At 37.7% G+C, this 26726-nt stretch overlaps 1 protein-coding gene across 6 annotated transcripts in view; it reads left to right on the forward strand.

Annotated features, from left to right (window-relative positions):
* VPS41 (VPS41 subunit of HOPS complex) overlaps positions 1-26726 on the forward strand; it is a 230393-nt gene that overhangs the window by 108191 nt on the left and 95476 nt on the right. The window lies entirely within an intron of this gene.

Raw genomic sequence — 26726 nt, forward strand, 5'->3', positions numbered from 1 at the left:
AGACCACAGTGGAATGAAACTGTAGAAATCAACTTTAGGAGGAACAGTTCTGTGCAAATTCATGGAAATTAACCTGCTGCCAAATGATTACTGGGTCAATAATGAAATTAAGATGGAAATCAAAAATTCCTCGAACTAAACAACTAAAGGGATATAGCCATTAAAATCTATGGGGTTCAACAAAAGCAGGTCCTAGGGGAGAATTCATAGCCTTAAATCGATACATCAAAAACACATCACAAACTAACAGGGAACTAGGAAAAGAAGAACAAGCCAGTCCCCAACCAACAGAAGAAAATGTTGGAAAAACTCTTCTAGATGTTGGCCTAGGGAAAGAATTTATGAAGAAAAACCCAGTGGCAATCACAGCAACAACAAAAATAAATAAATGGGACTTAAATTAAATCAAAAAGCTTTTGCACAGCTAAGAAAATAACCAATAAAGCAAATAGACATCCTGTAGAAGGGGAGATAATATTCACAAGCTATACATTCAATCAAGGGCTAATAAGCAAAAGCTACAAAGAACTGAAGCATATCAAACAACCTCTTTGAAAAAATAGGCAGAAGATATGAACAGAAGCTTTTTTCAAAAGTAGACAAATGACTAATAAACACATGAAAAAATGCTCAATGTCACTAATTATCAGGGAAATGAAAATTAAAACACAATGATATGTCTCACTTTATTCTGATTTGATTGGCTTTTATTCAGAAGTCCATAAACAGTGGACATGTGTGTGGATGCAGAGAAAGGAATGCTTGTGCACTACTGGTGGGACTACAAATTAGTACAACCTCTGTGTAAAATAGCATGGAACTTCCTCAGAGATCTAAAAGTAGGACTACCATTTGATCCTGTAATCCCACTACTGGGTATTTACCCAAAAGAAAAGAAGTCATTTTATCAAAAAGATCCCCATACTTGAATGTTTATTGCAACAGAATTCACAGTTGCAGAGACATGGAATCAACCCAAGTGCCCATCAGTTTATGAGTGGATAAACAAAATGTGGCGTATACCTATTGTGGAATACTATTCAGCCACGAAGAAGGATGAATTAAGGCCTTTTATAACAATTCAGATGGAACTGGTGAACATTATCCTAAGCAGAATGTCTAAAGAATGGAAAAACAAATAACACATGTACTTGCTATTAGGTTGCAGCTAACCCATAAGCCACATGTGCACAAGGGAAGTAAAAATCAGTGGAAATCAAGCAAGGGGTAGGTGGGGAGGAGAGGATGAGAGAAACCTACCTATCAGTACAGTGAATACTATCTAGGTGATAGGCACTCTGACTCAAGCAAAACAAAACTGATACATGTAACCAAACACATTCCTATCCCTGTTACGTTTGGAAAAAATACATGGGCTGAACCAACATTTGTCATTTGAAGGCCTGACTTGAGAATGGTATTGTTGGGTCGTGAAAGCATAACCACAAAAATTGCACAGATAGTATGTTTTTTTATTTTAATACTCTTGGGAAATGGGGAACATCAATAAAATCTCTAACTCCTGAAATTAGAAACTAAAAGTCAAAACCTTCATACATAGGAGGGGAACTACTGAAACCAAAGTGACTTATCAGTATTTTAAGTATATGGTGGATTATTAAGAAGGCAGCAGATTCTTAGAAGCAGACCCTCTAGCCCCAGTCAAGCCTTCAGATTATGTGACAGGTACCCATTTTAGGTTTCAGAGCCACTCATTTTTCTGTAATTACTTATGGGATGAAAAATTAACTATAGAAGCTACTCAACTAACAATGAGTTACATTCCAATAAACCCATCATTGATTGAAAATATTGTAAGTCAAAAATACATTTAATACACTCAATCTACTGAACATCATACCTTAGACTAGCCTACCTTAAATAGAGTCAGAATACATATTTTAGCCTACTGTTGGTCAAAATCACCTAAAATAAAGCCTATTTTTATGTGATGAATATCTAATGTAGTATTTTTTAACTTTAAACAAAATTTTACACATTGTTATGTAATTGGATATTTTCTACTTTGTATGCCATTATTCTTATTTTCTACAGAAAGCCTGCTTAACTTCTCATCTGGTGAGATGTAAGCACCAAAATCTTGATGTTAACAGAATATTTTTAAAAATGTCTCAATCACTTAAGTTGAAAGCAGTCTGTTGGTACGTGGCTCTTGCTTCCAGTATCAGGAACATACAAATTTATTTTATTCAAAAATGCAAAATAAATTATCTGTAGGCATGGACAATGACAGCAGTAAACTACTACAAATTATCAACTGAAAAGAGTACCTGGTGGTTATAGTTATTTTCCAAAACATCAGCTGGCCTTTTCTTCAGTCATTTTCTTCAGCGGACTTATCTGAAGTTATTGGGGAGGAACACTGCCTTGAGCTTCCTACCCTAGTTCATTATACTAATGGTAAAGCACTTCTAATAATTAGAACACGCCATCTCTGTTACTGCCTCTCATGCCAGCCATTGCGTCTATTCCAGGGTCCTTCTCTTTTTTGGGAATCTTGATGACTTCAGCTTCTGCTGTAGTTAACAGAGAGGCCACCATCGCAGCATCCAGCAAAGCTGTTTCATAGCCTTTGTTGGTCACCATCTCTTTTTCTGCTGTATTCACAAAATCTCCAAGCATAGCCTCATAGCCAACTTCTATCATGCAAGGAACTTTGCATGATTTTCTCATCTACCAGTGATCCCTCAATACCTACATTCTTGGCAATGGTCACTGCAGGAATTTTGAGTGTTCTTTTAATGATTTCTATAACAATAATTTAATCTTCATTAGCTGGAGTTAATGAGTCCAAGGCTGGAGTGTTCCTGTGCAGGTCAACTCCTTCCCCCTTCCCAGACCATGCCTTCTTCAACAGACGCTCTTGAGGCACTAAGGCCATTGGTAACTCTTTCTTTTCATTCACTTTGACATCATTTGTCCTCACAACCTTCAGCACAGCTTCTCCATCTGAAAGTTTTGCTACACGTTCATTCATTTTTTCCCTCATATTCATGCATCGTGATGCCTGACTGCGCCATGATTTCTTGAATAAGTTTTTCAGTTCGAGCCTTGTCTACTTTTCCTTTCAAGATCATGATGTCATCTTTGGTCACAGCAACCTCTCCGACTTCTGCTAAGTTATGAGGCTGAATGTCTTCAAGATGTAAGGTCATTTCCTCTTCTCCAAAAATTGCACAACCAGTACCAACAGCCATGTCTTTAAGTTGGTTCTTTTTGTCATCAATAAGACCTGGAGCTTTGACTGCTACAACCTGAAGACCAACTTTTAGCCTATTCAAAATGAGTGTACGTAGAGTTTTTCCATCAACATCTTCAGCAGATACGACCAAGGGCCTATGATGAGTATTGGCAATTTCAAGAGCAGATATAATGTACTTGGACACTAAAAATTTTCTTTTCACTCAATACAACATAGATATCTGGCAATTCATTTTTCTGACCTTTCATTATGTTAATAAAGTATGGAAAAATACAGCTTTGATCAAACTTCATGCCTTCAGTAATTTCCAATTCATTGTTTTTCCATCCCTTTTAGTGTAATGACACCTTCCAACCTTGTTCTTTGTATCAGAAATGATGTTGCCAGTTTCTCCATTTGCAGAAATCATAGCAAGCGGAGCATTTTTTGTGGGGCTGTGGGAGCGTTGGCATAGTTGTAGGCTGCACTTACTGCATCAGCAACAACTAACATCACAGCTTTCCTGATTCCCACTACACTAGCCCCTTTGCTCATCTTCTCTAAGCCTTCCTCGGAAATAGAGATGCTAGCATGGTGGTGGTAGTTGTGCCATCCACAAGCCTCTTTGTGGTATTAGTAACATCTTGAACAAGTTTAACTCCAACAATTTTGTATTCATCCTGTAAATCAGTTGACTTTGCATCAGTCATGCCATCTTCTCATGCTTTGGGACCTCCCCAGCTATGTTCAGTGATCACTCTTCTCCACTTTGGTCTACACCTTGAAGCATTACAGCTCAGGTATCTGTACCAAATTTTACATCTTTGGCATAAGCCTGAGTAAGATGAGGAGCCAGTGCCCAGGACACATTATGTAGTATGTAGTTATTGAGTAGTAAAAATTAGTGTACATTTGATGAATTATGACCTGTTTGTATACAGTTCAATAGAGATTTTCAAAATGTGCACCACCTGGATGTGGTTTACAGAAATCTACAGAGAATTCCTTTCTTCTTTTTGTACATGGTGTGCACTTCCAAGGTCACTTATGCTGCATGGTTTTGATATTAGTGTGTTTTTCTTATCTTGAAATAAATTTATTCAGTTGATATTTCTAGAAGTGTTTTTCTAATTTCATTAAGAAACATACCATTGATTTTTAAAAACTAAGAAAAGCTTTTAGAAAGTTACTTTAAAAAAGGGAAACCAGGCTGGTCCGTGTGGCTTAGGCCTGTGCACTCTGGGAGGCCGAGGCGGGTGGATTGCTTGAGCTTTTTTTATGAATGAGTTATGGGAGTTTGTATCTAATCATTTCAACAGCATTTAAAAATTAGCATCATAAGCTAAGCAAAACAAGTGTGAAGTTTGAAGAGTTCAACATTTGGCAGATGGTGATAACCTTGCATAATCACATGTCATAGGTATCAAGACCTTCTGTTTTAGAGCAGGTAGCAGATCATACAGTGGGGAAAAAGCAAAGACAATTATCAGATAATTGAGACATTATAACCTCTAAGAAATAAATTAATTTAAAAAATGCAAGCAAAGACTAGCCATATGACGGTGTGATACGGAATAAAGACATTCTTAACCCTTGTTAACAGTGATTTGTAGATTGACACCAGCTGGTCAAGGGGAGTATTTCAAGGTGACTGTCATGATATGATATTCAGCAATGAGGTATATAGCACTTTTTTTTAGGATGAGTTAACTTAATTGTCAGACCTCATGATGACAGCCCTGATGGCCATTCCAGAAAAAGAGTTCCAATATTGCTTTGAAGGGTGGACTAGGTGCTGGTGTCAGTGCAGAGCTTCCCCAGGAGAAGACTTTAAAGGTGGCTGTAGTGATATTCAGTAGTGAGGTATGTAAGCACTTTTTCTAGAGATGAGCTCATGAACTTAATTGTCAGACCTCATAAATCATTGGAATCATATACCAACTTTTGTAAACAACAGGTTAATATGGCACCAGAACTAGAGGAGCTAAATAAGAAAATCGGAAGTCAACAATGTGATATTCTTGATGTCATAATATTTTAAAAGGCTGTCTAATTTAATAATTTAGTTGTTCATTGTTACTAACATCTTTTATTCTTGTAAAAAAAAATTTGAGTAATTGGAACCTACATTTCAGAATAGTGTGGCAAAAGATAGCAGTGGAACAGGAAAAAACCCGGAACTGTAGTTTGACACATTTGTTGGTATTTCTCTTGAAGGTTCTAGCTTCGTAGGTCTTTTGAGAGCGCTCCTGGGACTAGGGATTGGAAGCTGTAGTCTGCTTGGCATAAATTTTTATTCTAGGTTTTCAAGGTAACTAGTAGTTGAATGCCATCACTGGATTTATGGACTCCACTCCTTGACATATGAGCATAAAAAGCTTATTCCAAATTCCATTTTGTTTCCATGTTGAAAAAAGAAGAAAAAAAGCATACCTCTTAAAAGTGCCAGTCGAGAGAGCTTTCAAGTACCTGAACCAGTAGATTTTTTTAAGTGTAACTTTCTTGTGTAGCAAGAATTCTAATACATGAGCATAGCAAATGAAGTTTCTATTTTAGAAATATATCTGCCAGGTGGATCTTGTCTGGATTTTTTTTTTAATTGTCCAGGTTTGTCTATTAGCAAATAAACTTTATTGTCTTTGGAGCTTTACATTTGAACTCTGAAACTCACTTTACAATAGCTAGTTCTATTACTTTGACAAACTTAAATTGGCACGATACTGTTTTGCAGTAGGAACGAGTTAGTCAGCTGTTTGGAGTCATGGTTGGATAGAATGAGGGGAACTGGGCACAGGGATCGGTTGCTTTATAGGCTGGAAAAGGTCAGTCAGCACACAAGGAAAGGATCTGCGTGAATGAAATGAGGAAAATGTGAAATGGAAAATTTTAGCTGAAGGACAGGTAACATCAACTAGCTTCTATAAGCTTCCAGCAGCAAACAACAATTTGCATTTTGAATCCTTTTTGAATGCAGATTCAATAGAGCGTTTTTTATGAAATGCTAATCCTTTTAAAAAATATTATCAAGATCATTTTTATTTTTTCCAACTTTATTGGGATGTAACTGACAACTAAAAATTGTGCATATTTAAGATATACAGGGTGATGATTTGATATATGTATACATTATGAAAAGATTACTATAATCAAGTTAATTAATATATCTCTTACCTTACAGTTACCATTTCTTTTGGGGATGAGAACACTTAGAATCTGTAATCCTGGCAAATTGCAAATACTTAGTATTATTAACTATAATTACCATACTGTACACTAAATCCCCAGAACATATTCATCTTAAAACTGAAAGTCTGTACCGTTTGACCGGTCTCTTCCCAAACTCAGGTGCAAATCTTTTTAAAATCTAGATCAGTAATTTTTAACCAGTGTGCCAGGAGAGGATCTTAGGTTTGCCATGTAAGTTTTTAAAGATTTTAATTATTTCAAAAGAAGTTCAAAGCACAGTAAGTGTACATATCAAAATTAAAATCTCCTTAAATTGATTATATGAGTATATCATTGTCATGATAAACGTTTCACTGTTAGAATAAATAAACACCAGCTTATTTCTAAAGTGGGTTGGGGGTAGCCTTAAAAAATAAGGTTTTGCGACACGTCCATAGATGGCGCAATTTGACAAGGATTTGCCACTGAACACGAATATATGTTGAAATCACCCAAAATGAATGAGCTCTGTGACTCAGCAATCCCTTCTTATGCCTGAAATAGTAAGGAGCTGTAGCTTGTACTGAACATATCATACGGTTCTGTCTGGATTTAAAATAGTGAAATAGCTGGACACAATTATCTTGTAAATCCTAGTTTTGAAAAATCTTCAGGTGTGTTTAATTGACAACTATATTTCTGTTTAAGAAAGTATTATTTTTGAGTATTATTTTTGATTTGGCATTTTTTATTTTTATTACATAGCATACAATTTAAAATGAACAAGTTTTTAAAGAAACAAAAATTAAAAAATAATGCTAATGTGTCAAATACTGCTTTATCCAGGACATTGGCAACTAAATTAAAAACAACTAGTCATCAATATAATGAAGATTATTTATCATTCAGTTTTATATATAGTAAAGGAAATCCACCCCATCCCACCTGTGTAATTTGTGGGGAAACATTAGCAAATGAAGCTCCGGTTCTTAGTAAATGAAAGAGACATTTACAATCCAGACATTACCACTTGTCCAAAAGCAGTGGAATATTTCAAACAACTTAACAGGCAGTAATACTAAACAAGCAAAAATATGGACCAAATATGCAATGGTATCAGATAAAGCACAAGAAGCAAGTTACATAGTTGCAGAAATAGTAGCTAGGAAAATGAAATCTCTGATAATTGTAGAATCTGTTATCTTACCAGACTGTTGTACAGTTGTAAAACCAATGTTTGGAGAAGAATACAAAAAGGAAATTTTAAAAATTCTGCTTTTATATAATACAGTTACTCAGTGTGTTAAGGATTTATCTGAAAGTATAGAATTTCAAGTAATATCTCACCTCAAAGAAGTAAACATGTTTGCAGTTCAGCTGGATGAATCTGCTGACATTGGTGGCAAACCCTACCTTTTAGCATTCGGCAGATTTATCTATAAAGAAGAGATCATGGAACAGTTTTTATTTTGTTGAGCACTCCCAACAACAATAAAAGGCTAAGATGTTGTTGATTTGATTACTTTAAATCTAATAACTTGTCTTGGGATTCCTGCGTAAGTATTTGTATGAATGGAGTCCTATCTATAGAGGTGTAAAACGATTTGTTATACTTGCTCAAAAAAAAAAAATCCAGAAATCATTTTTACACACTGTTTTCTACACAGAGAAGTGCTCGCGTCAAAATAATCAGTGTCTGAATTACAAAAGGTCCTAGACAACACTATTAAATTATTAATTATGTAAAAAGGCCATTGCAATTAAGATTATTTACAGAATTATGTTCCTCGGTGGATGCTTCTCATACGTAGCTCTCCTGCATACGAATACGAGATGGTTATCTCGAGGAAAAGTTCTATCAAAATTTTATGAATTAAAAGAAATATCAACCTTTTAAAAAATGCATTATTCTAAATTAGGCAATTTACTTTACGATGAGGTTTGGTGTAATAAAGTTGCATTTCTTGAGATTTATTTCAGTGTTTGAACTCTTAAGAGTATGCAGGGAAATCACAAAAATATTGTCACATCTACAGATAAATCAATGCTTTCAGAGAAAAATTACGCTCTGGAAGGAAAAGATCAAAAGAGAAAATGCAGTAAAAATATCTGAACTAGTGAAAATGTGTAAATTTGATAAAAATCATGTTGCATAAATTTTATAAACTTTAGATTTATTGTGCACAAATTTTGAAAGATATTTTCCTGCACCTACACTTGACATAATGTCTCTGGATTGGGTGAGAAATCCCTTTGTTTTAAGCACGTGTATGTCAGCAAATTTAAATATTACAGAAGAGGAAGAGTTAATAAAAATGAGAAATGACAAAGGATTGCAATTATGATATTCAATAACAGATATTACAACCTTTTGGTTATCTCTCAAGGGTGAGTTTCCAAATGTTATCAAAAAAGCAAAAGAAATGCTTTTTCCATTTTCAGCATCATATTTGTGTGAAGTGTGCTTTTCTGTAATTAATAATATTAATATTAATAATTAATATTAATTATTAATAATATTAAAAACACAAATCATGGCTAGAATCCTTGGAAGAAGATTTAAGAGTATGCCTGTCCAAAATTTGACCTTGCAAAGAATATTCTAAAAAAGGTCAAGCTCAGATATCTCATTAAGTGTGAAGCTATAATAAACAGAATAATAAATATAAATAAGTTTTTTAAAGAATTTTAATTGTTATCTTTTTATTATAAATTATAAAAAATTGTTTTTTGTTTTATTTTTGGTCATGATAGTATTAATCATGTTTGTATTAATAAGTAAATCAAAAAAAGGATATTATTTTTCTTATTTTTTTTGAATCAACATAGTTTAAGTGTGCTGAAGAATTTTAATTAACAAGTTCAAGTGTGTCATGAGGTAAAAAAAAAAAAAAGCTGAAAAACACTGATACAGAGGTTTATAATGTTAGTAGAAGTCTAGATATATCTCTGAGTCCCTTGGCTCTTTCTCAATGTGAGCAAATGGCTGCGGCAGCTCCAGACTTATACCAAACCACATCCAGAACAGGATATTTGGTTTCAAATATCCAAAGTCCAGAGATTCTCCATGATGAGACCATGTTGGGTCACAGACCCAGCCCTCAACCTCTGTGGTCAAAGGAGTACAATGTGCTGGGTGGCTTAGTGTCGCTGGTGTGATCTGCTGCAGGATCTGGAGGCAGAAGCCAGGGCCCTGGAAACCCAGGAATCAGCAAGCAGCAGTGGGGGACTTTTAGGAAAGGGATGATAAACGCTGTGTGGAAGGAGGGGCAAAAAAATAGCTTACCGCAACAACCACTGAGAATTCGCAGGTATTTGCAAATCCATGCAAGATGTACAATAAAAGATGCTTGAGTTAATTTTAACTAAATCTGAAGGGACAGGGTGACCTTAGCTGACCTGAGAGTTGTTTTGAGTATTAAAAAAGAAAATGTTTATGAATACCTATATTACTTTTATATTAATTTGTAATAATGAAAAGCAGCTGAAGAATGTGTTCTCAACTATTTTAGATCTTGTTTTGACTTAATTTTATGCATTCCATGGAACTCCCTATTATTTAAAGTATTCTTAGCTCAGTACTGTTTAGTGAGTTGCACAATATTCCATCATAAACATGTAATTTTGTTAACCATTCTCCCATTATGGAACCTTCAGGGTGTGTGTCCACTGTTCAGTTGTCAAACATCATGCTGCAGTGAAGTTTGAAATTTATGGGCGTGAACTTTTGTCTACTACTATGAATATCTTCCTAGCATTAGAATTACTAATTTTTTGAAAGACTAATTTTTTTTTTAGGCATTTGATACACACTGCCCAGGAAAATTGCATCCTAAAAAAGCTCACCCCTTTTTACACCAGCTGTGAGTACCTGTTTCACCACATTCTCTTTATCAATCTGATATATAAAGAAAAATACTCCATTTTTCTATTTTGCAACATATTTGAAGTATTAGTGATTTTGAACATGTTAATTTATCAGCCACTTCGGTGTCTTCCTTTGTGATTTGTTTGATTGTATTCTTTGCTCAGGGCAGCTTTTCATGTCACCACAGAAACCAGGACAGTGAGGATTGTCCCCGTGATGTTTACTGGCAGTTTGAGCACATTTTTGCTGCTGACTGAATAGCCTGCAGCCTTTTCTCCAGTTTTGGCTAAATCTGGAATAATTATTCTTGTTCCCAGGGATGAATTCTATAGGAATCTAAATAAGACTTCAAAGTTGACAACGTAAGTGTCTAAAAGGGGGATAAATATATGTTATCACATTGATGTAAGTCTCTCCAAAAGCCATCACTTCTGCCACTGCCATGGAAACTGTGTCTGTGAACGACCAGTGTGTCCCATCAAATTCAGGTTTTCTTAAAGACAGTAGAGAGTATACTACAGTGCTTAAAGTTGGGTGCACTTGACTTGGCTTCTTCTGTGGATAGTGTCTTCATCTTTATTTACCCCCCCTTTTGCTTTACTATTAAATTGAAGGGCTTGTTCACATACATAACTTGTGTGTTCAGGTAACTTTTTATGTTATCCAAGGCTGCAGTTTTTATTTCTTTTTCATATGCTCACTAAGCAGGGATCTCTCACCAGCCACCTGCGATTGACATTGTGTGTAGTTCAAGTTAGAGATATTTGTTCATCACACAGGACATTAATTCAAGTTTAATCGCCCACTGGATGGCTTTTGTGTTTTCTCTACCCTGCCACTGAGGGGTGGGACCTTGAGCCCAGCCCCAGGAAATGTATTCTCAGACAGCTGCAAACTGAAAAGTAGACTCAGGGTGTTTGGCGTTAGCAACCAACTGTATTAAGTCTGTAGGATTCACTTAGAAGATTTTTTTTTATGGTAAAATTATTTAGAAAGTATCTTGATCATTTCTGAAATCACATTTGCAATTAATGTGTTTGCACACGCAGAGATAAAGCCTTCTCGCATGCTGGCTGGATCGTGGAACCTGCATAGGTGGGTAGGTAGATAGAGGGATCAATACCCAGCCACTCTGGGTATGTACAGCATAGGAACCTGCTCCTGAAGGGCACCTCTGGGATGTAGCTGCCCTTGTTCACAGGGAACCTTTGGCTTGGATTTCTTCATTGCTAAATTAATTGTTACCTTATGTTGGTAGTGTTTTTTAAATTTTAGAGCATTAGACTGTCAACATAGTTTGCATAGAATTAGTTAAGTTCAAGGGGCTTGTCCAGAGTCTGGGTTGCATCGAAGTTGTGTTTACTCAACTATTACTTGGAAGCAAGTGACCAATCGAGTCAGCTTTGGGAATTCTTGTGTACAGGGGTTTTCTGTGGTAGTAGCACTGGGTCTGCATTTAACTTTTAAAAACATGTTCAATTGCCTTCAAGTGAAGGAGATTGTAGGCTAACTTATAACCACTGAGTTTAAATCAATACAGTAGAACCTCTCTCTGTAAGTTGACCACCCAAGGGGCTGTAACGAATTAGTCACCATACAGAGATGGTCAACATGAGGAACGTGGCCTGTGTACTGATCTGTACATGCGGTGCGTGTACAGTCTAGGAAGATTAGGTCAACTTAAGGAGGGCGTTGATACAGGGAGGCGGTCTGCTGCGGAGGTTCTACTGTAGTATATTTAAGAAATTCCCTTTTTCTTCCTACATGGTTTACATTCTCTCTCGAAGGCGATAGTAAAACTGTTGGTGATGTTTTAAAAAGCTGTGTGTTTTAAACTTTGGTCCTGAGCCAAAGCAGGAAGCAAGACAAAGACACCTCCCTGTTCCACTGGGTTCCTGATCATTGCTGCCACTGTCAGGCGGCTCCTTCAAGGAGAGGAGAGGCCCGCGCGTGCCAGGCCTTCTCCACACTCACCTCCTCGCTTGCCTTTTTCACTTTCTAAATTTCACTCACGACCTTGATTATTTAAATCCTTTTGTGACAAGTCTTCCTCATCATTGTATGCTCTTTGTTTATTTTTACTGAGACAGCCTTTTACTGAGAGCATTTGACATCCTCTAATTTGCTGGATTTTACTTTTCTTTATTTCTCGATTTTATCATGAGCTCCCACAACTTGTCTGACCCAGCAGAGATTCCTAGGGAAATCTTTGTCTCCTCCCAGCCTCCCTGTCCTTCCTGTAGGAGCATGGCTGGTGTCTGACTCTCCCATGGGATGGTGCTCCTGCCAGGTCTTTCCTATTTTCTTGTCTGCCTTAGAGCTAGCCTTGTTCCTGGTATTTAGGAAGCTTGAAGGAGCTCAGTGATTTATAAACCTGAAACATCATAGGGTGATAAAGAGAGGGCCAGTCATACTCCCTTCCTCCACCAGGGAAGAGGGGGTGACGGGTAATGATGGACGTTGGGCTGCCAGAATCGGCGGCTTTATTGCAGCCTCCAGGAATCCTGCCACACGTGCGGGAGAATCTGGGCTGTGCATCTCACACCACTCTGCAGTGTAGGAAAGCGCTAGATAGATTTATCAGCACAAAACTTATATAAGAGAATAAAGTATATTGCAGAGGATGTGAGGGCTCCTGTTGAAATATACGTACTGAGAGTGCTGACTGCCAGAATGTGGATTTATGGGAAATAAAACTCTAAAGTACTTTCTCCAACAAAAAATATTCCTCTTGGAAACAGCTTTTCCTCCCTACACACTTAGCTCCCATTGAGCTTAAATTGCTCTCAGTATTGTGATAATGACAATTCAATATCACAGGTGTGGAAGATGAACCGAATAAATTAACCAGATGCTTTTAAGGGCTGCTGGCTCAGTGGCTTACTCACCAAAATGCTTTGTAGAACATTCGTGCTCAGAAGATCTCTAGGCATTATTGGGACTAGAGGGGAAAAAAAAATGGATTTTACTAAATGCCAAGGAAACACAGACAGATAGTTTTGTGGTAAACTAGTGTAGAATATTTGTAAGAAGGGTAGTGTATCTTTTCTTTCAATCACCAAAGCTGAACTTTCCTTGGCGTTCCTACCAAAAAATGTGTTTCTGCTTGAAATGCCTATAGATTAGGATTTTAAAAAAGAAATGAAGAGGGGATGGTTTACCCCTTCTCCCTTCTGTATGAAATTCTTTGTCATATAGAATAAATGCTACAAATCAAATCCTCTATGAAAGTTGCACAGGACAATAATGGGAATGACTCTATAATTACTAGCTGGCATGTCAGGTTTTATGCTGGGGATTACACCTGTGGTGCATCTTACAAGGGTACATGTGAAACTTAGTAAATGTAGAATATAAATGTCTTAAGGCAATAACTAAGGAAATGCCAGGAAGGCTATGTTAACCAGTGTGATGAAAATGTGTTAAACTGTTTATAAAACCAGTGTATGTTGCCCCATGATTGCATTAATGTACACAGCTATGATTTAATATTAATAAAAAAAAGAAAAGAAAATTAGACTCATGAGTAAAAGTAAAGAATAAAGTCATAGAGAGGAAAGACAGAAGTAAATGTTCCAAGGGATCGGGCAGTGAGAGAGGAGGAAGCCGGCCAGGTGTGAATGAAGGGAAGTGGGTGCAGTGGCACTCCAGAAAGCCGAGTGCAGCCACCGAGCACGTTTCAGGTAGGCACTGTCAAGGCCAGATTCATGGCCAGTTTGTGTCCCTAAAATAAAGGAACTGCAATTACTTAAACCTAGTAGGGGAAGACTAACCTGAGAAGTCGTTTTCAAATTTTTGACAAGTTGGTCTCCATTTCTGTCCTCTGGCCTAGAGCCAAAGGAAATAGACCAACATTTTAAGACTGGACATGGGGTCAGTGAGCACATTCTAAAAGCAAGGATGTATTTCTGCCTTAGCTAGTCACTGAGTTCTTTCCTTGAAATTTTTGAGATTAGGGCAAATTCCAATGTGTTCAAAATAGTGTAAGAATATTATTAACTAAAGATAGCCTGAGTAACTGAAGGGTTTGGGGAGTTACATAGCTCCTCCTCTAGCAAAGGTGTGTGTATTAACAAAGAAAGAAGAATTAAAGCTAGTAGACCAAGGAAAGGAAACTATTTATTATGACACACGTATGTGTCTAACAGTGTGTAAGATATGCTCCTTTCCCCCAGTACATTTATAGTCTATTAGGCAGATGCCAAGTAAACACAGGAGTCTCAGTGAACAAGACATAATGTTGTGGTCATTGTGCCTTGATAAAACCGGCACAGTCACACAACACGTACAGAGCCAAGAAATGTGGGAGAAATTATTTGACTTACAAAAGAGTAGTCCTAACTGATGAATTTCCCTAACATATTTTAAGGCTATTTATTTATAGATATTGTCTTATTTTTCATGCACGAAATATAAAAGTGAAGTGATTAAAACTGCTATTTGACAATCAGAAAATAAAGTGAATCTTGTCAAATATTTAAAGTTAATTAAAATTTGTTTCATTTAGAGAAGTTAATGCGATTCTACTTTTTTTGGAGTATACATTAGTTGCATAGAATGGCGTGTGCCTGTCTGTGCTATAAACGTGAGTGAGGGAGAAGCTTCTTTGCGCTTTTGATTCTGTGTCAGAGCAGGGTCCACAGGGTCTATTGGAATCAACCCTGAGATGGCCTGAATTCAGAATTTTTCTCTCATTCCTTTTCCTTCTGCCCTCTGCTGGAAATTTCCCTTGAAGCTAGAGCAGGACACAAAGGGAGGCCAGAGTCCAGCAGCCTCTGCTCCCTCCCATCGCTGGGAACAGAAAGGATCCATTGGATCAAGTTTGAATTTTGGTAGGAATTACAACAAGATTTTATCATCAGTTTTCTAAAGAAGTCAATTATTAAATCTAGTAGTAGGTATGTTTTATATAAATTAATTCTAATATATGTTCAGTATGCCTCAAACATTCCTTCTTTCTTGAAGTTCCATTGAATTTTGGATAATGTTTCATTGTTTGATTTCATCTGTTCTCTAAATAAACCTGCTTATAAAAATAAGCGTAGATTTTCATCCCTGTTAATATATTAACATTATAAAAATAATTCACATATTCAGTGTAGAATAATTATGGAATAATATAAAATCTCCTGTCACCAATTTCTAGACTTAAATTACTTTGTCATGTATCTGTCAGATTTCTATAATATTGATAACACTTCATATTTTATAAATATGGGATCATATTTAATATCATTGTGTATTCTTTTTTTTTTACTATTCCCTGAATGGGTTTTCATGTTAAGGTACATATATTAAAATCATTTTAAAGTGGATATATATTTTTCATTTGTGGTCTTTTCCATATTATACTCAATCGTTTCCCAGTTCATCCATTTCTGGCTGTTACAAATAGCTTTGTGTACAGCTTTACTCATGTGTCTAATCATTTCTTAGCTTAAAATTCCAGGCGTGGATTTTCTGGAATCATTTATGAAGCTTTGTATTCATAATGCTAGAGGATCTTCCAGAAAGATGATACCCAAGACCACAACTCAGTGGTTTGAAGGCACCTCTTTCTCTGTGCACATGCAAACCAGTCACCCAGGCCTACCCTGGGGCTGACCTATTACTCTGATTCCACTTCTTTCTTTTACTTTTCCTTCCTCTGTCAATTCTAGGACCATTGCTGTACTGCTTTAAGTATTTTTTTTTTATAAAATTGCTTAACTTTTTAACAATTTCCTGTTATGAAATTTGTTTTGAAAAAAGTTTTTAGCATTTTGGGAAATTCTAAAAATAATCTCTTTAGATTTATATATTTTTTATTTATTTATTTTGCATTTTTGGCCGGGGCTGGGTTTGAACCCACCACCTCCGGCATACGGGGCCGGCGCCCTACTCCCTTGAGCCACAGGCGCCACCCTCACTTTGGATTTATATTAACACCATAGGTTAATTTTGTGAGGCTTCAACTCTTCAAGGAGAATTTTATGTCTTATTATCCGTGAACATAATGTGTCTTTCCATTTATTAATTTATCCTGTTAAATATCCCTCAATGATGTGTTTTTGTTTTTTGTCAGGCACATCTGTATTTCTTCATTATTAACTTTTTTTTATTATTAAATAATATCTATATACATTAAATAAATTTAATAATTTATTATTAAATAATAGCTATATACATTAATGTGATCATGGGGCACCATACACTGGTATTTTTTTTTTTTTTTTACTTTTTGTTTTATTTACTTTTTCTTTTATTAATATTAAATCATAGCTGAGTACGTTAATGCCATCATGAGGCCGCCACACACTGGTTTTATAGACTGTTTGACACATTTTCATCACACTGGTTAACATAGCCTTCCTGGCATTTTCTTAGTTATTGTGTTAAGACATTTACATTCCACATTTACTAAGTTTCACATGTACCCTTGTAAGATGCACCGCAGGTGTAATCCCATCATCACCATCCCTCACCCCCTTCCCCCTATAACTGGGTTATAGTTTTCATAAGAAAGACACAAATTAGTTTCATAGTAGGGCTAAGTACATTGGATACTTTTTCTTCCATTCTTGAGATACTTTACTAAGAAGAATATGTTCCAGCTCCATCCATGTAAACATGAAAGAGGTAAAGTCTCCATCTTTCTTTAAGGCTGCATAATATTCCATGGTATACATATAACACAATTTATTAATCCATTCATGGATCGAAGGGCACTTGGGCTTTTTCCATGACTTAGCAATTATGAATTGGGCTGCAATAAACATTCTGGTACGAACATCTTTGTTATGATGTGATTTTTGGTTTTCTGGGTTATACCTAATAGAGGAATTATAGGATTGAATGGCAGATCTATTTTTAAATCTCTAAGCGTTCTCTACACATCTTTCCAAAAGGGATGTATTAATTTGCATTCCCACCAGCAGTGTAGAAGTGTTCCCTTTTCTCCACATCCATGCCAACATCTCTGGTCTTGGGATTTTGTGATATGGGCTAATCTTACTGGAGTTAGATGATATCTCAAAATAGTTTTGATTTGCCTTTCTCTGATGATTAAAGATGATGAGCATTTTTTCATATGTCTGTAGGCCATGCAGCTGTCTTCAGAGAAGTTTCTTTTCAAGTCTCTTGCCCAGCCTGTGGTGGGATCACTTGTTCTTTTCTTACTTACACATTTGAGTTCTCTGTGGATTCTGGTTATTAAACCTTTGTCAGAGACATAACCTGCAAATATCTTCTCCCATTCTGAGGGCTGTTTGCTTGCTTTACTTACTGTGTTCTTGGCTGTGCAGAAGCTTTTTAGTTTGATCAGGTCCCAGTAGTGTATTTTTGAAGCTGCTTCAATTGCCTGGGGGGTCCTCCTCATAAAATACTTGTCCAGACCGATTTCTTCAAGGGTTTTCCCTGTACTCTCTACTAGTATTTTTATAGTTTCATGTCTTAAGTTGAAATCTTTAATCCAGTGAGAGTCTATCTTAGTTAATGGTGAAAGGTGTGGGTCCAGTTTCAGTCTTCTACAGGTTGCCAGCCAGTTCACCCAGCACCATTTGTTAAATAGGGAGTCTTTTCCCCACTGAATGTTTTTAATTGGCTTGTCAAAGATCAAATAACGGTAAGTAGCTGGATTCATCTCTTGGTTCTCTATTCTGTTCCGGACATCTACTTCTCTGGTTTTGTGCCAGTACCATGCTATTTTGATCACTATCAATTTATAGTACAGTCTGAGGTCTAGTAGTGTGATGCCTTCTGCTTTGTTTTTATTTCTGAGTAATGTCTTGGCTATTCGAGGTTTTCTCTGATTCCATATAAAATGAAAAGATCTTTAAAGTATGACAGTAGAGCTTTAACAGGGATTGCATTAAAATTGTATATTGCTTTGTGTAGTATGGACATTTTAACAATGTTGATTCTTCCCAGCCATGAGCATGGTATGTTTTTCCATTTGTTAACATCTTCAGCTATTTCTTTTCTTAAAGTTTCATAGTTCTCTTTATACAGATCTTTCACGTCCTTTGTTAGATAAACTCCCAAATATTTCATCTTCTTTGGCACTACTGTGAATGGAATAGAGTCCTTAACTGTTTTTTCAGCTTGACTATTGTTGGTATATAAAAAGGCTACCGATTTATGAATGTTGATTTTGTAACCTGAGACACTGCTGTATTTCTTGATCCCTTCTAAGAGTTTTTTAGTAGAATCCCTGGTGTTTTCCAGATATACAATCATATCATCTGCGACGAGCGAAAGTTTGATCTCTTCTGACCCTATATGGATACCCTAGATCGCCTTTTCTTCCCTAATTGCGATGGCTAAAACTTCCATTACAATGTTAAAGAGCAGTGGAGACAATGGGCAGCCTTGCCTGGTTCCTGATCTGAGTGGAAATGATTTAAATTTAACTCCATTCAATACAATATTGGCTGTGGGTTTGCTGTAGATGGCCTCTATCAGTTTAAGGAATGTACCTTCTATACCAATTTTCTTAAGTGTTCTGATCATGAAGGGATGCTGGATATTATCAAAAGCTTTTTCTGCATCAATTGAGAGAATCATAAGGTGTTTGTTTTTTAATTTGTTTATGTGCTGAATTGTATTTATAGATTTACGTATATTGAACCTGCCTTGAGACCCTGGGATAAAACCGACTTGGTCTTGATGTATAATTTGTTTGCTGTGTTGCTGGATTCTGTTTGTTAGGATTTCGTTGAATGTTTTTGCATCTATATTCATTAGTGATATTGGTCTATAATTTTCTTTTCTTATTGGGTCTTTTCCTGGTTTGGGGATCAGGGCGATGTTTGCTTCATAGAATGTGTTGGGTAGTCTTCCTTCTTTTTCTACATTTTGGAACAGGTTGAGTAATAAAGGTACTAGTTCCTCTTTAAAGGGTTGGTAGAATTCTGACGTGAAGCCATCTGGTCCCAGGCTTTTCTTTTTAGGGAGTTTTTGTATGGTTGATGCTATTTCAGAACTTGATATTGGCCTATTCAAAATTTCCACTTGATTCTGGCTAAGTCTTGGAAGGTGACGTGCTTCCAAGTATTGGTCAGTTTCCTTCAAATTTTCATATTTCTGAGAATAAAGTTTCTTGTCATATTCATTAGGGATTTTTTGAATTTCTGAGGAGTCTGTTGTTATTTCGTCTTTGTCGTTTCTGATTGATGAAATTAGAGATTTTACTCTTTTTTCTGGTTGTGTTAGCCAATGGTTTATCTATTTTATTGACTTTTTCAAAAAACCAACTTTTTGATTTATTGATCTGTTGTATTATTCTTTTGTTTTCAATTTCATTTAATTCTGCTCTAATTTTGGTTATTTCTTTTCTTCTACTGGGTTTGGGGTAGGAATGTTCTTCTTTTTCCAGTTGCTTGAGATGTCCCATTAAGTTGTTAATTTTCTCTCTTTCCGTTCTCTTGAGGAAGGCTTGCAGTGGTATAAATTTCCCTCTTAGGACTGCCTTTGTGGTATCCCAGAGGTTCTGATAATTCGTGTCTTAATTGTCATTTTATTCCAAAATTTTGGCAGTTTCCTTCTTAATCTCATCTATGACCCAGCTATCATTCAGCATAAGGTTATTTAACTTTCATGTTTTTGTATGAGTATACAAAACATGTATTCCTGTTGTTATTGAGTTCAACTTTTATTCCATGGTAGTCTGAGAAGATGCAAGGAATAATTTCTATTCCTTTAAATTTACTGAGGTTAGACTTGTGACCTAAGATGTGATCGATTATGTTCTGTGGGCTGATGAGAAGTATGTGTATTCAGTTTTGTTGGGATGAAATGTTCTGTAGATGTCTGCTAAATCCAAATGTTGGATGGTTAGGTATAAATCTAAAATTTCTTTGCTCAGCTTCTTATTGGAGGATCGATCCAACACTGCCAAAGGAGTGTTGAAATCTCCAACTGTTATGGAGCTGGAGGAAATCAAGTTGCTCATGTCTGTTAGAGTTTCTTTTATAAGTTGAGGTACATTCTGGTTGGGTGCATAAATATTAATTATTGAAATCTCATCATATTGAGTATTACCCTTAACAAATATGAATTGACCATTCTTATGCTTCCTTACTTTTGTTGGTTTAAAGCCTATTATGTCTGCAAATAGAATTGGAGCAGGTGCTTTTTTCTGATTACCATTTGCCTGAAATATGGATGACCATCCTTTCACCCTGAGTCTATATTTATCTTTTAAGGTAAGATGTGACTTTTGTATGCAGCAAATATCTGGCCTGAGTTTTTGTATCCAGTCAGCTAACCTGTGCCTCTTTAGAGAACAGTTTAAGCCGTTCACATTAATGGAGAATATTGATATGTCTGGTAAAATTTTGGGTATCGAGTGTTTTGAAAGTCCAGTGGACATTGTTAATCCTTTCGCCACTGTGGAAGTTGGAGTTTGATGAAAAGTTTCTGAGTCAGTTTACTTTTGTGGTAGAGGATTGGGCTGGTCATTATGGCGATAGGTCTGAGAATATCCTGAAGAGCTGGTTGGTTATGGCCTCAAGTTTCTTCAACATATGAATGTCATTAAAGTATTTAATTCGTCTATCATAAATGAAACTCAGTTTAGCTGCATACAGGATCCGGAGTTGAAAGTTACTTTGTTTTATAAGATTGAAAGTCGATGACCACCCTCTTGTGGCTTGAAAAGTTTCAGCAGAGAGATCTACAGTCATTCTAATATTCTTTCCTTTGTAGGTAATGGCTTTCTTACGTCTGGCTGCTTTGAGAATTTTCTCCTTCATATTAACTTTAGTGAAGTTAATTATGATATGCCTGGGGATGTCTTATTCGGATTGAAATTTTCTGCTATCTGCATTTCAGAATCTCTTGGCATGTTTGGAAAATTCTCTTTCATAATTTCATGGAGCAGGGCCTCTGTGCTTTGCAAGGGCACTTCATCACTTTCAGGGATATTAGCCTTCTTCGAATTATCCCAGAGCTCTCTGAGAGAATGTTCTGTTTTTGCTCTCCATTTCTCTTCCTCTTTGAGAGTTTGGGAGCGTTCAAAAGCTTTGTCTTCAATGTCAGAAATCCTTCTATTGCTTCTCGGCCTTTTGGCTAAGATCAAGTGTAGAAATCCTTTCCTCTGCTTGCTCCCCTCTGTTACTGAGGGCTTCTACTGTATTTCTTAGATCTTTGAGGGCTGCAAATTCTTGCTTCAGTGCATCAAAATCTTTGGTGGTTTTGTCTTTAAATTCATTAAATTCTTGAGGCAACTTTTGAATTTCTCCTCAAATTTCTAATTCCATATTTTCCTCCATTCTATTAATCTTGTTTGCATTCCAAATTCTGAATCAATTTCTGACATCTCTGCCAGCTGTTTATTAATGAGATCTTCACTTACATCTGCCATATCTTTCCTTGGGGGTGTCTCATCTATTCTGGTTATTCATGTTACCAGAGTTTTCCCACTGATTCCGCCCCACGATTAATTAACACCATTTAATTTTTCCCCTGGAGCTTTGTCGATGACCTGTACAGTGCTACGGCCTGAGAAACTGGGGACCTGTTTGGTGTGGTGGGGCTTAGTGGTTCTGTCTTGTTTTCAGCTGCTCTCTGTCCAACCCTAGTGAAACAGTTACTCTGGGTTGAAGTCTCACCTGTGGAGAAATACCAGCAATTAAGTCACCCCGCCCCCACAGGCAACAATCGGAAAAAGAAAATCAAACCTTCCTATAACCACATACCCAGGACACCACTTGAATAGTCTTCAGGCGATTGGCTCAGTTCAAAGGTCCAACTCAGTTGTCTCAGTCAGCACCTGTCTCACGTGCGAGAGTTTAAAAGGTCTCTGGCAACTGGATCGCAGGGGTCTGGTGACAACTCAAATATGACTTGCTCGGGTGCTCTCTGAAGTCAGGATGACCCACCCAGCAAATAGATTAGTCGGGGAAGGTTGATGCCTCCTTCCCCACCTTGCATCTCTGTCACTCCCGGTCTTTGATAGCCCCGTAGGGCAGTGACCCTGTTGCCTCCAGTGAGCAGATACTCCAAGGGTTTGCACCTGCCTGAATCATAAGGAAATCTGTACCTGGCGAGGCAGGCCCCTACTCTCTGCCTCTATCCAGCAGGGTGAGGTAAGGCCTGACAACCTCTGGCGCCTGATGGGGGCTGAGGGGTGTTCATACAGTTCCAGCCCTGCCCCTGATTGATGTTACTGACAGAACAGAACAACTTGGCGGGAGTTTGTTCCTGTCTCTACTAAATTCCCCTGCAGAAGAGAAGCTGTTTTGAGTTCCAAGAACCTGCGCCTCAGGCCCTGTCTTTGCTCCTGCAGGTTTGTATTTGCAGCATGGTTAGGTGTCAGTTTTAGCCTCCTGCCTTCCTTTGTCTATAGGCTGACGATCCCCTGAGGGCCCGGTGCGTCTCAGGCTCCAAATGGCGGTCCTCTGGGTCAGCCCCGCCCTGGGAATTTCCCGGCTCTGCGTGTGCGTTTTCTAGTCCTTGCGCTCCACCCAGGCCGGTACCATCTCAGGCAAACCCTTTACTCACGGGGCCTGCGTTTCAGTTCCAGATCTGTTCATGGTGATTGCCACCTGAGAACATGCCCGGCCTCCTCTGGTTGCCCAGGGAGACAGGAGGTGTGGCTTTGGAATATCCGGGGGTGAGCCCTATTGTTGCCAGAAACGGCTGCTGCTCTGCGCCTCAGGGCACTGCTGCTCTGGCCTGGTTCCCTCTCAGCTGACTGTCCTCTCCTCACTCCGGTGCTGCAGAATCAGCACTGACCAGCTGCAGTCTAGGCCCTGTATACACCCCTCGAGGAATCACTCAAGAATCTGGACTCCTGGGGGACAGGCCTCCAAACCTCAGTGTAAGAGTGGAGGGGAGTGCTGGGAGCACAGAATTGCAGGTAGAGAATATATACAGTTTTATGCCTGGCAGGAGAACACCGTGGCACCGTAGCATGGGAGATAGGTCCAGTTTTAGAGGGTCTCTCCCGTGGAGTGTAGTGGGAGGACCTTTGAGCTCTGCTCGTTTGTTTGTGGGGCACTCTGAGCCATTCTCATGGGGGAGGGGACTCCCGTCCTCTTGGTGATGGATTTTGTACCTTTTGTTTGTGTCCTTGGGCTCGCAGCTCACCTTGGCAGGGTTGATGTGCGTTCTTCAACCTTCTCTCTTGGTGCAGCTCTAATCCACCAGGTTACTTGCTAAATTTCTGTCCTTTAACTCTCCTTCTGGACGGGAACCTCTATGGAAAGCTGGCTTCAGTCAGCCATCTTTGCTTTGGTTCCAATGTTTCAAATACTAAATTCACTTGTCCCAGAGAAGTTCCTCGTAAGCAAGGATGGTGTGTTCTTTCATCTACTATCTGGATGACAGAGTCACTTTATAGGCACATCCTCTCTCCCCATTCATTGTATCTTTTTCTGATCAGTTTCCTTGCTGACTCTCATTTTCTCACTTTTCTACTTTCTATCTCTTCCAATTTTCTCTCAAGATGAACTTTAGTTTAGAAAGCGCCTTTCCCAGCCATTATTCACTTTTTAAAACTATAGACTTTCTCTTGTTTAAAACTTTGGTTGCATCCCCTAACATCCCCAAATGTCTGTGTAGTGTTTGCATTCTCATGTTCAGGTACTTTGGTTGCAGTGTGATTTCCTCTTTTACCCAAGGATTGAGAGTATGTTTTATCTTTTTTGTTTTGTGTTATTTTTCTTGTCCTTTGTTATGAATTTCTTGCTTAATTTCATTGTTACCTTTTAAAGTTCTTTTCTTGTTTCTGGAGTGTCCTATTTGTGTGGAGTCAGGAGTGAGAGATTATTCCCTGAATAATTCCTATTTTTTTAATCATTTTCTTAATTAATTCATAAGCACAGATCATGTATACATTAATGTATTTATTGGGGTACAATGCGCTGATTTCATATACAATTTGGAATGCTTGCATCAAACTAGTTAATACATCCCTCGTCTCATTTACTTAATTATTGTGTTACGACATTTACACTCCATACTTATTAGATCAGACATGTACCCTTGCAGTATGCACCATAGGTGTGATCCCACCATTCACCCTCCCTCGATCTGACCTCTCCCCTTCCCTTCCCATCCCACCCTCCTCCCTCCTTCATCCTGGGCCATAGTTGTGATCTATTCTTCATATGAAAGTGTGAGTGACTGTAAATTGGTTTCATAATAGTACTGAGTACATCAGATACTTTTTCTTCCATTCTTGAGATACTTTACTAAGAAGAATATGTTCCAGCTCCATCCATGTAAACATAAAAGAGGTAAAGTCTCCATCTTTTTTAAGGCTGCATAATATTCCATGGTGTACATATACCACAATTTATTAATCCATTCATAGGTTGATAGGCACTTGGGCTTCTTCCATGACTTGGCTATGATGAATTGAGCTGCAGTGAACAATCTGGTGCAAATATCTCTGTTGCAAAGTGGTTTTTGGTGTTTTGGATATACGCCTAGTAGAGGAATTGCAGGATTGAATGGCAGGTCTACTTTTAGATCCCTGAGAATACTCCATTCTTTCCAAAAGGAATGTATTAGCTTGCACTTCCACCAGCAGTGCAGAAGTGTTCCCTTTTCTCCACATCCACACCAACATCTGTAGCTTTGGGATTTTGTTACGTGGGCTACTCTTACTGGAGTTAGATGATATCTCAAAGTGGTTTTGATTTGCATTTCTCTGATGGTTAAAGATGATGAGCAGTTTTTCATGTGTCTGTCGACCATGCACCTATCTTCAGAGAAGCTTCTGTTCAAGTCCCTTGCCCACAATGAAATGGGATCACTTGTTCTTTTCTTATTAATAAGTTTTAGTTCTCTGTGGATTCTGGTTATTAAACCTTTGTCAGAAACATAACCTGCAAATATTTTCTCCCATTCTGAGGGCTGTCTGCTTGCTTTACTTACTGTGTTCTTGACTGTGCAAAAGCTTTTTAGTTTGATCAGATCCCAGTAATGTATTTTTGGTATTGCTTCAATTGCCCAGGGGGTCCTCCTCATAAAGTATTCTCCCAGGCCAATTTCTTCAAAAGTTTCCCCTTCACTCTCTCTAAGAATCTTTATAGTTATCGTCATTTGATCTTTGATAACCCCATCAAAAATATAAATTTGGGGATTTAACAAATGGTGCTGGGTGAACTGTCTGGCAACCTGTAGAAGACTGAAACTTGACCCACACCTTTCACCATTAACAAAAATTGACTCTCACTGGATAAAAGATTTAAACGTATTCTTTTTAAATACTGAATTTATCCATAGGTACCTTTCTGTTGCCATCACACCTGTTTTCCTTTCCAGCTGTGCTCACCTAGTGACCGTTGGAGTGCTGGTGGCATGCTTGTGTATGCAAGCCTTTGTGTTCTGGTATGAGATTGTGACTATCCTTACCTTCTGTCTCCTTTATACTATGTATTGGGGAGTGGTGGGTTGTTGACATTCTAGCACATACCTGACCAACTATTTCCCAGGCTGGCTTTTTCTGGGAATGAGTTAAAATCTCGTCTTCATCGGGGTCTTAATTTTAGCATATTCTACAGAATTTTAAATTTAAGATTTGGGTCATATTTAATTTTTCCAACACAAGTACAGATTGTTTCTTCTCTTAATACTATGTTGGTTGGTCATTTCTAGGTGAGGATGGGGGAGAGAGGGGAATTAGATGCCCTGCACCACTGTGCTATTGTCCCAGCCCTCCAGTCAACCATTCTTTCCAGCAGGTGGTTATTGAGCAGTTTCTGTTCCTCGCCCATTTCCTACAATTTCATAGATGTAAAATACACATTTTGATCTTATCCATTCCTCATGTTAAAAATAATTGTTATTAGCTGCCTATCTTGAGTAGTGCACAATCTTACCTATAGCAAGAACCATATGCTCAGGCTTCCTCATTTCAAAATATCAAAGACATTTGTCATCCCTCTGCATTTGGTCTGATGCAGTGGCCTCCTTGGCTCTGTTCTCTACAAGGTGGCACAGGGAGTGTGAATGAGTCGGGGCACACTCCTGGAGGAAGGTCTTGACTGGGGGCCGGAGGCGGCGTGGTGGTGGCGGTAGTGGTGAGTTCTTAATTCAAACCTGGACTGGAAGAGGGTAGAATCAGTTAGAACCTTGTTGAGAATGTATGGTGTGGTGTGTATCTACTGACTGGGAAGACAGGGCTAAATACAGGCAGTAAAATCCCTGCCTCCAGTCTCCACTGTGGAAGTTGTGAGGCCACCTTGTTTCTGATAGATAATAGAGAACTTTAAAAATTTATAGCATTTTAAAGCGATTATACTTGGCTTACTTGCAAAGATGGACATCATCCTTGATTTTAGGGTTTCTTTCCTCTTTTATGCTCCTCTGCCTTGCAGTCGTCCAACTGTTGAGAAAATGCAAAGAAAATACAAATAAAATGTGAATTTACTCTTTTTTCCCATTATCTGTTTTTTAAAATCACTTTTTGGGGGGTAGGTAGGAGACATAAAATATACTAAGGTGAACTGAAATTGTTTCTAATGATAGGAATTTTAAACTTTCTGTTATAGAATCTGT

The sequence above is a fragment of the Nycticebus coucang genome, chromosome 11 (assembly GCF_027406575.1).
Source record: "Nycticebus coucang isolate mNycCou1 chromosome 11, mNycCou1.pri, whole genome shotgun sequence".
Lineage (NCBI taxonomy): Eukaryota > Metazoa > Chordata > Mammalia > Primates > Lorisidae > Nycticebus > Nycticebus coucang.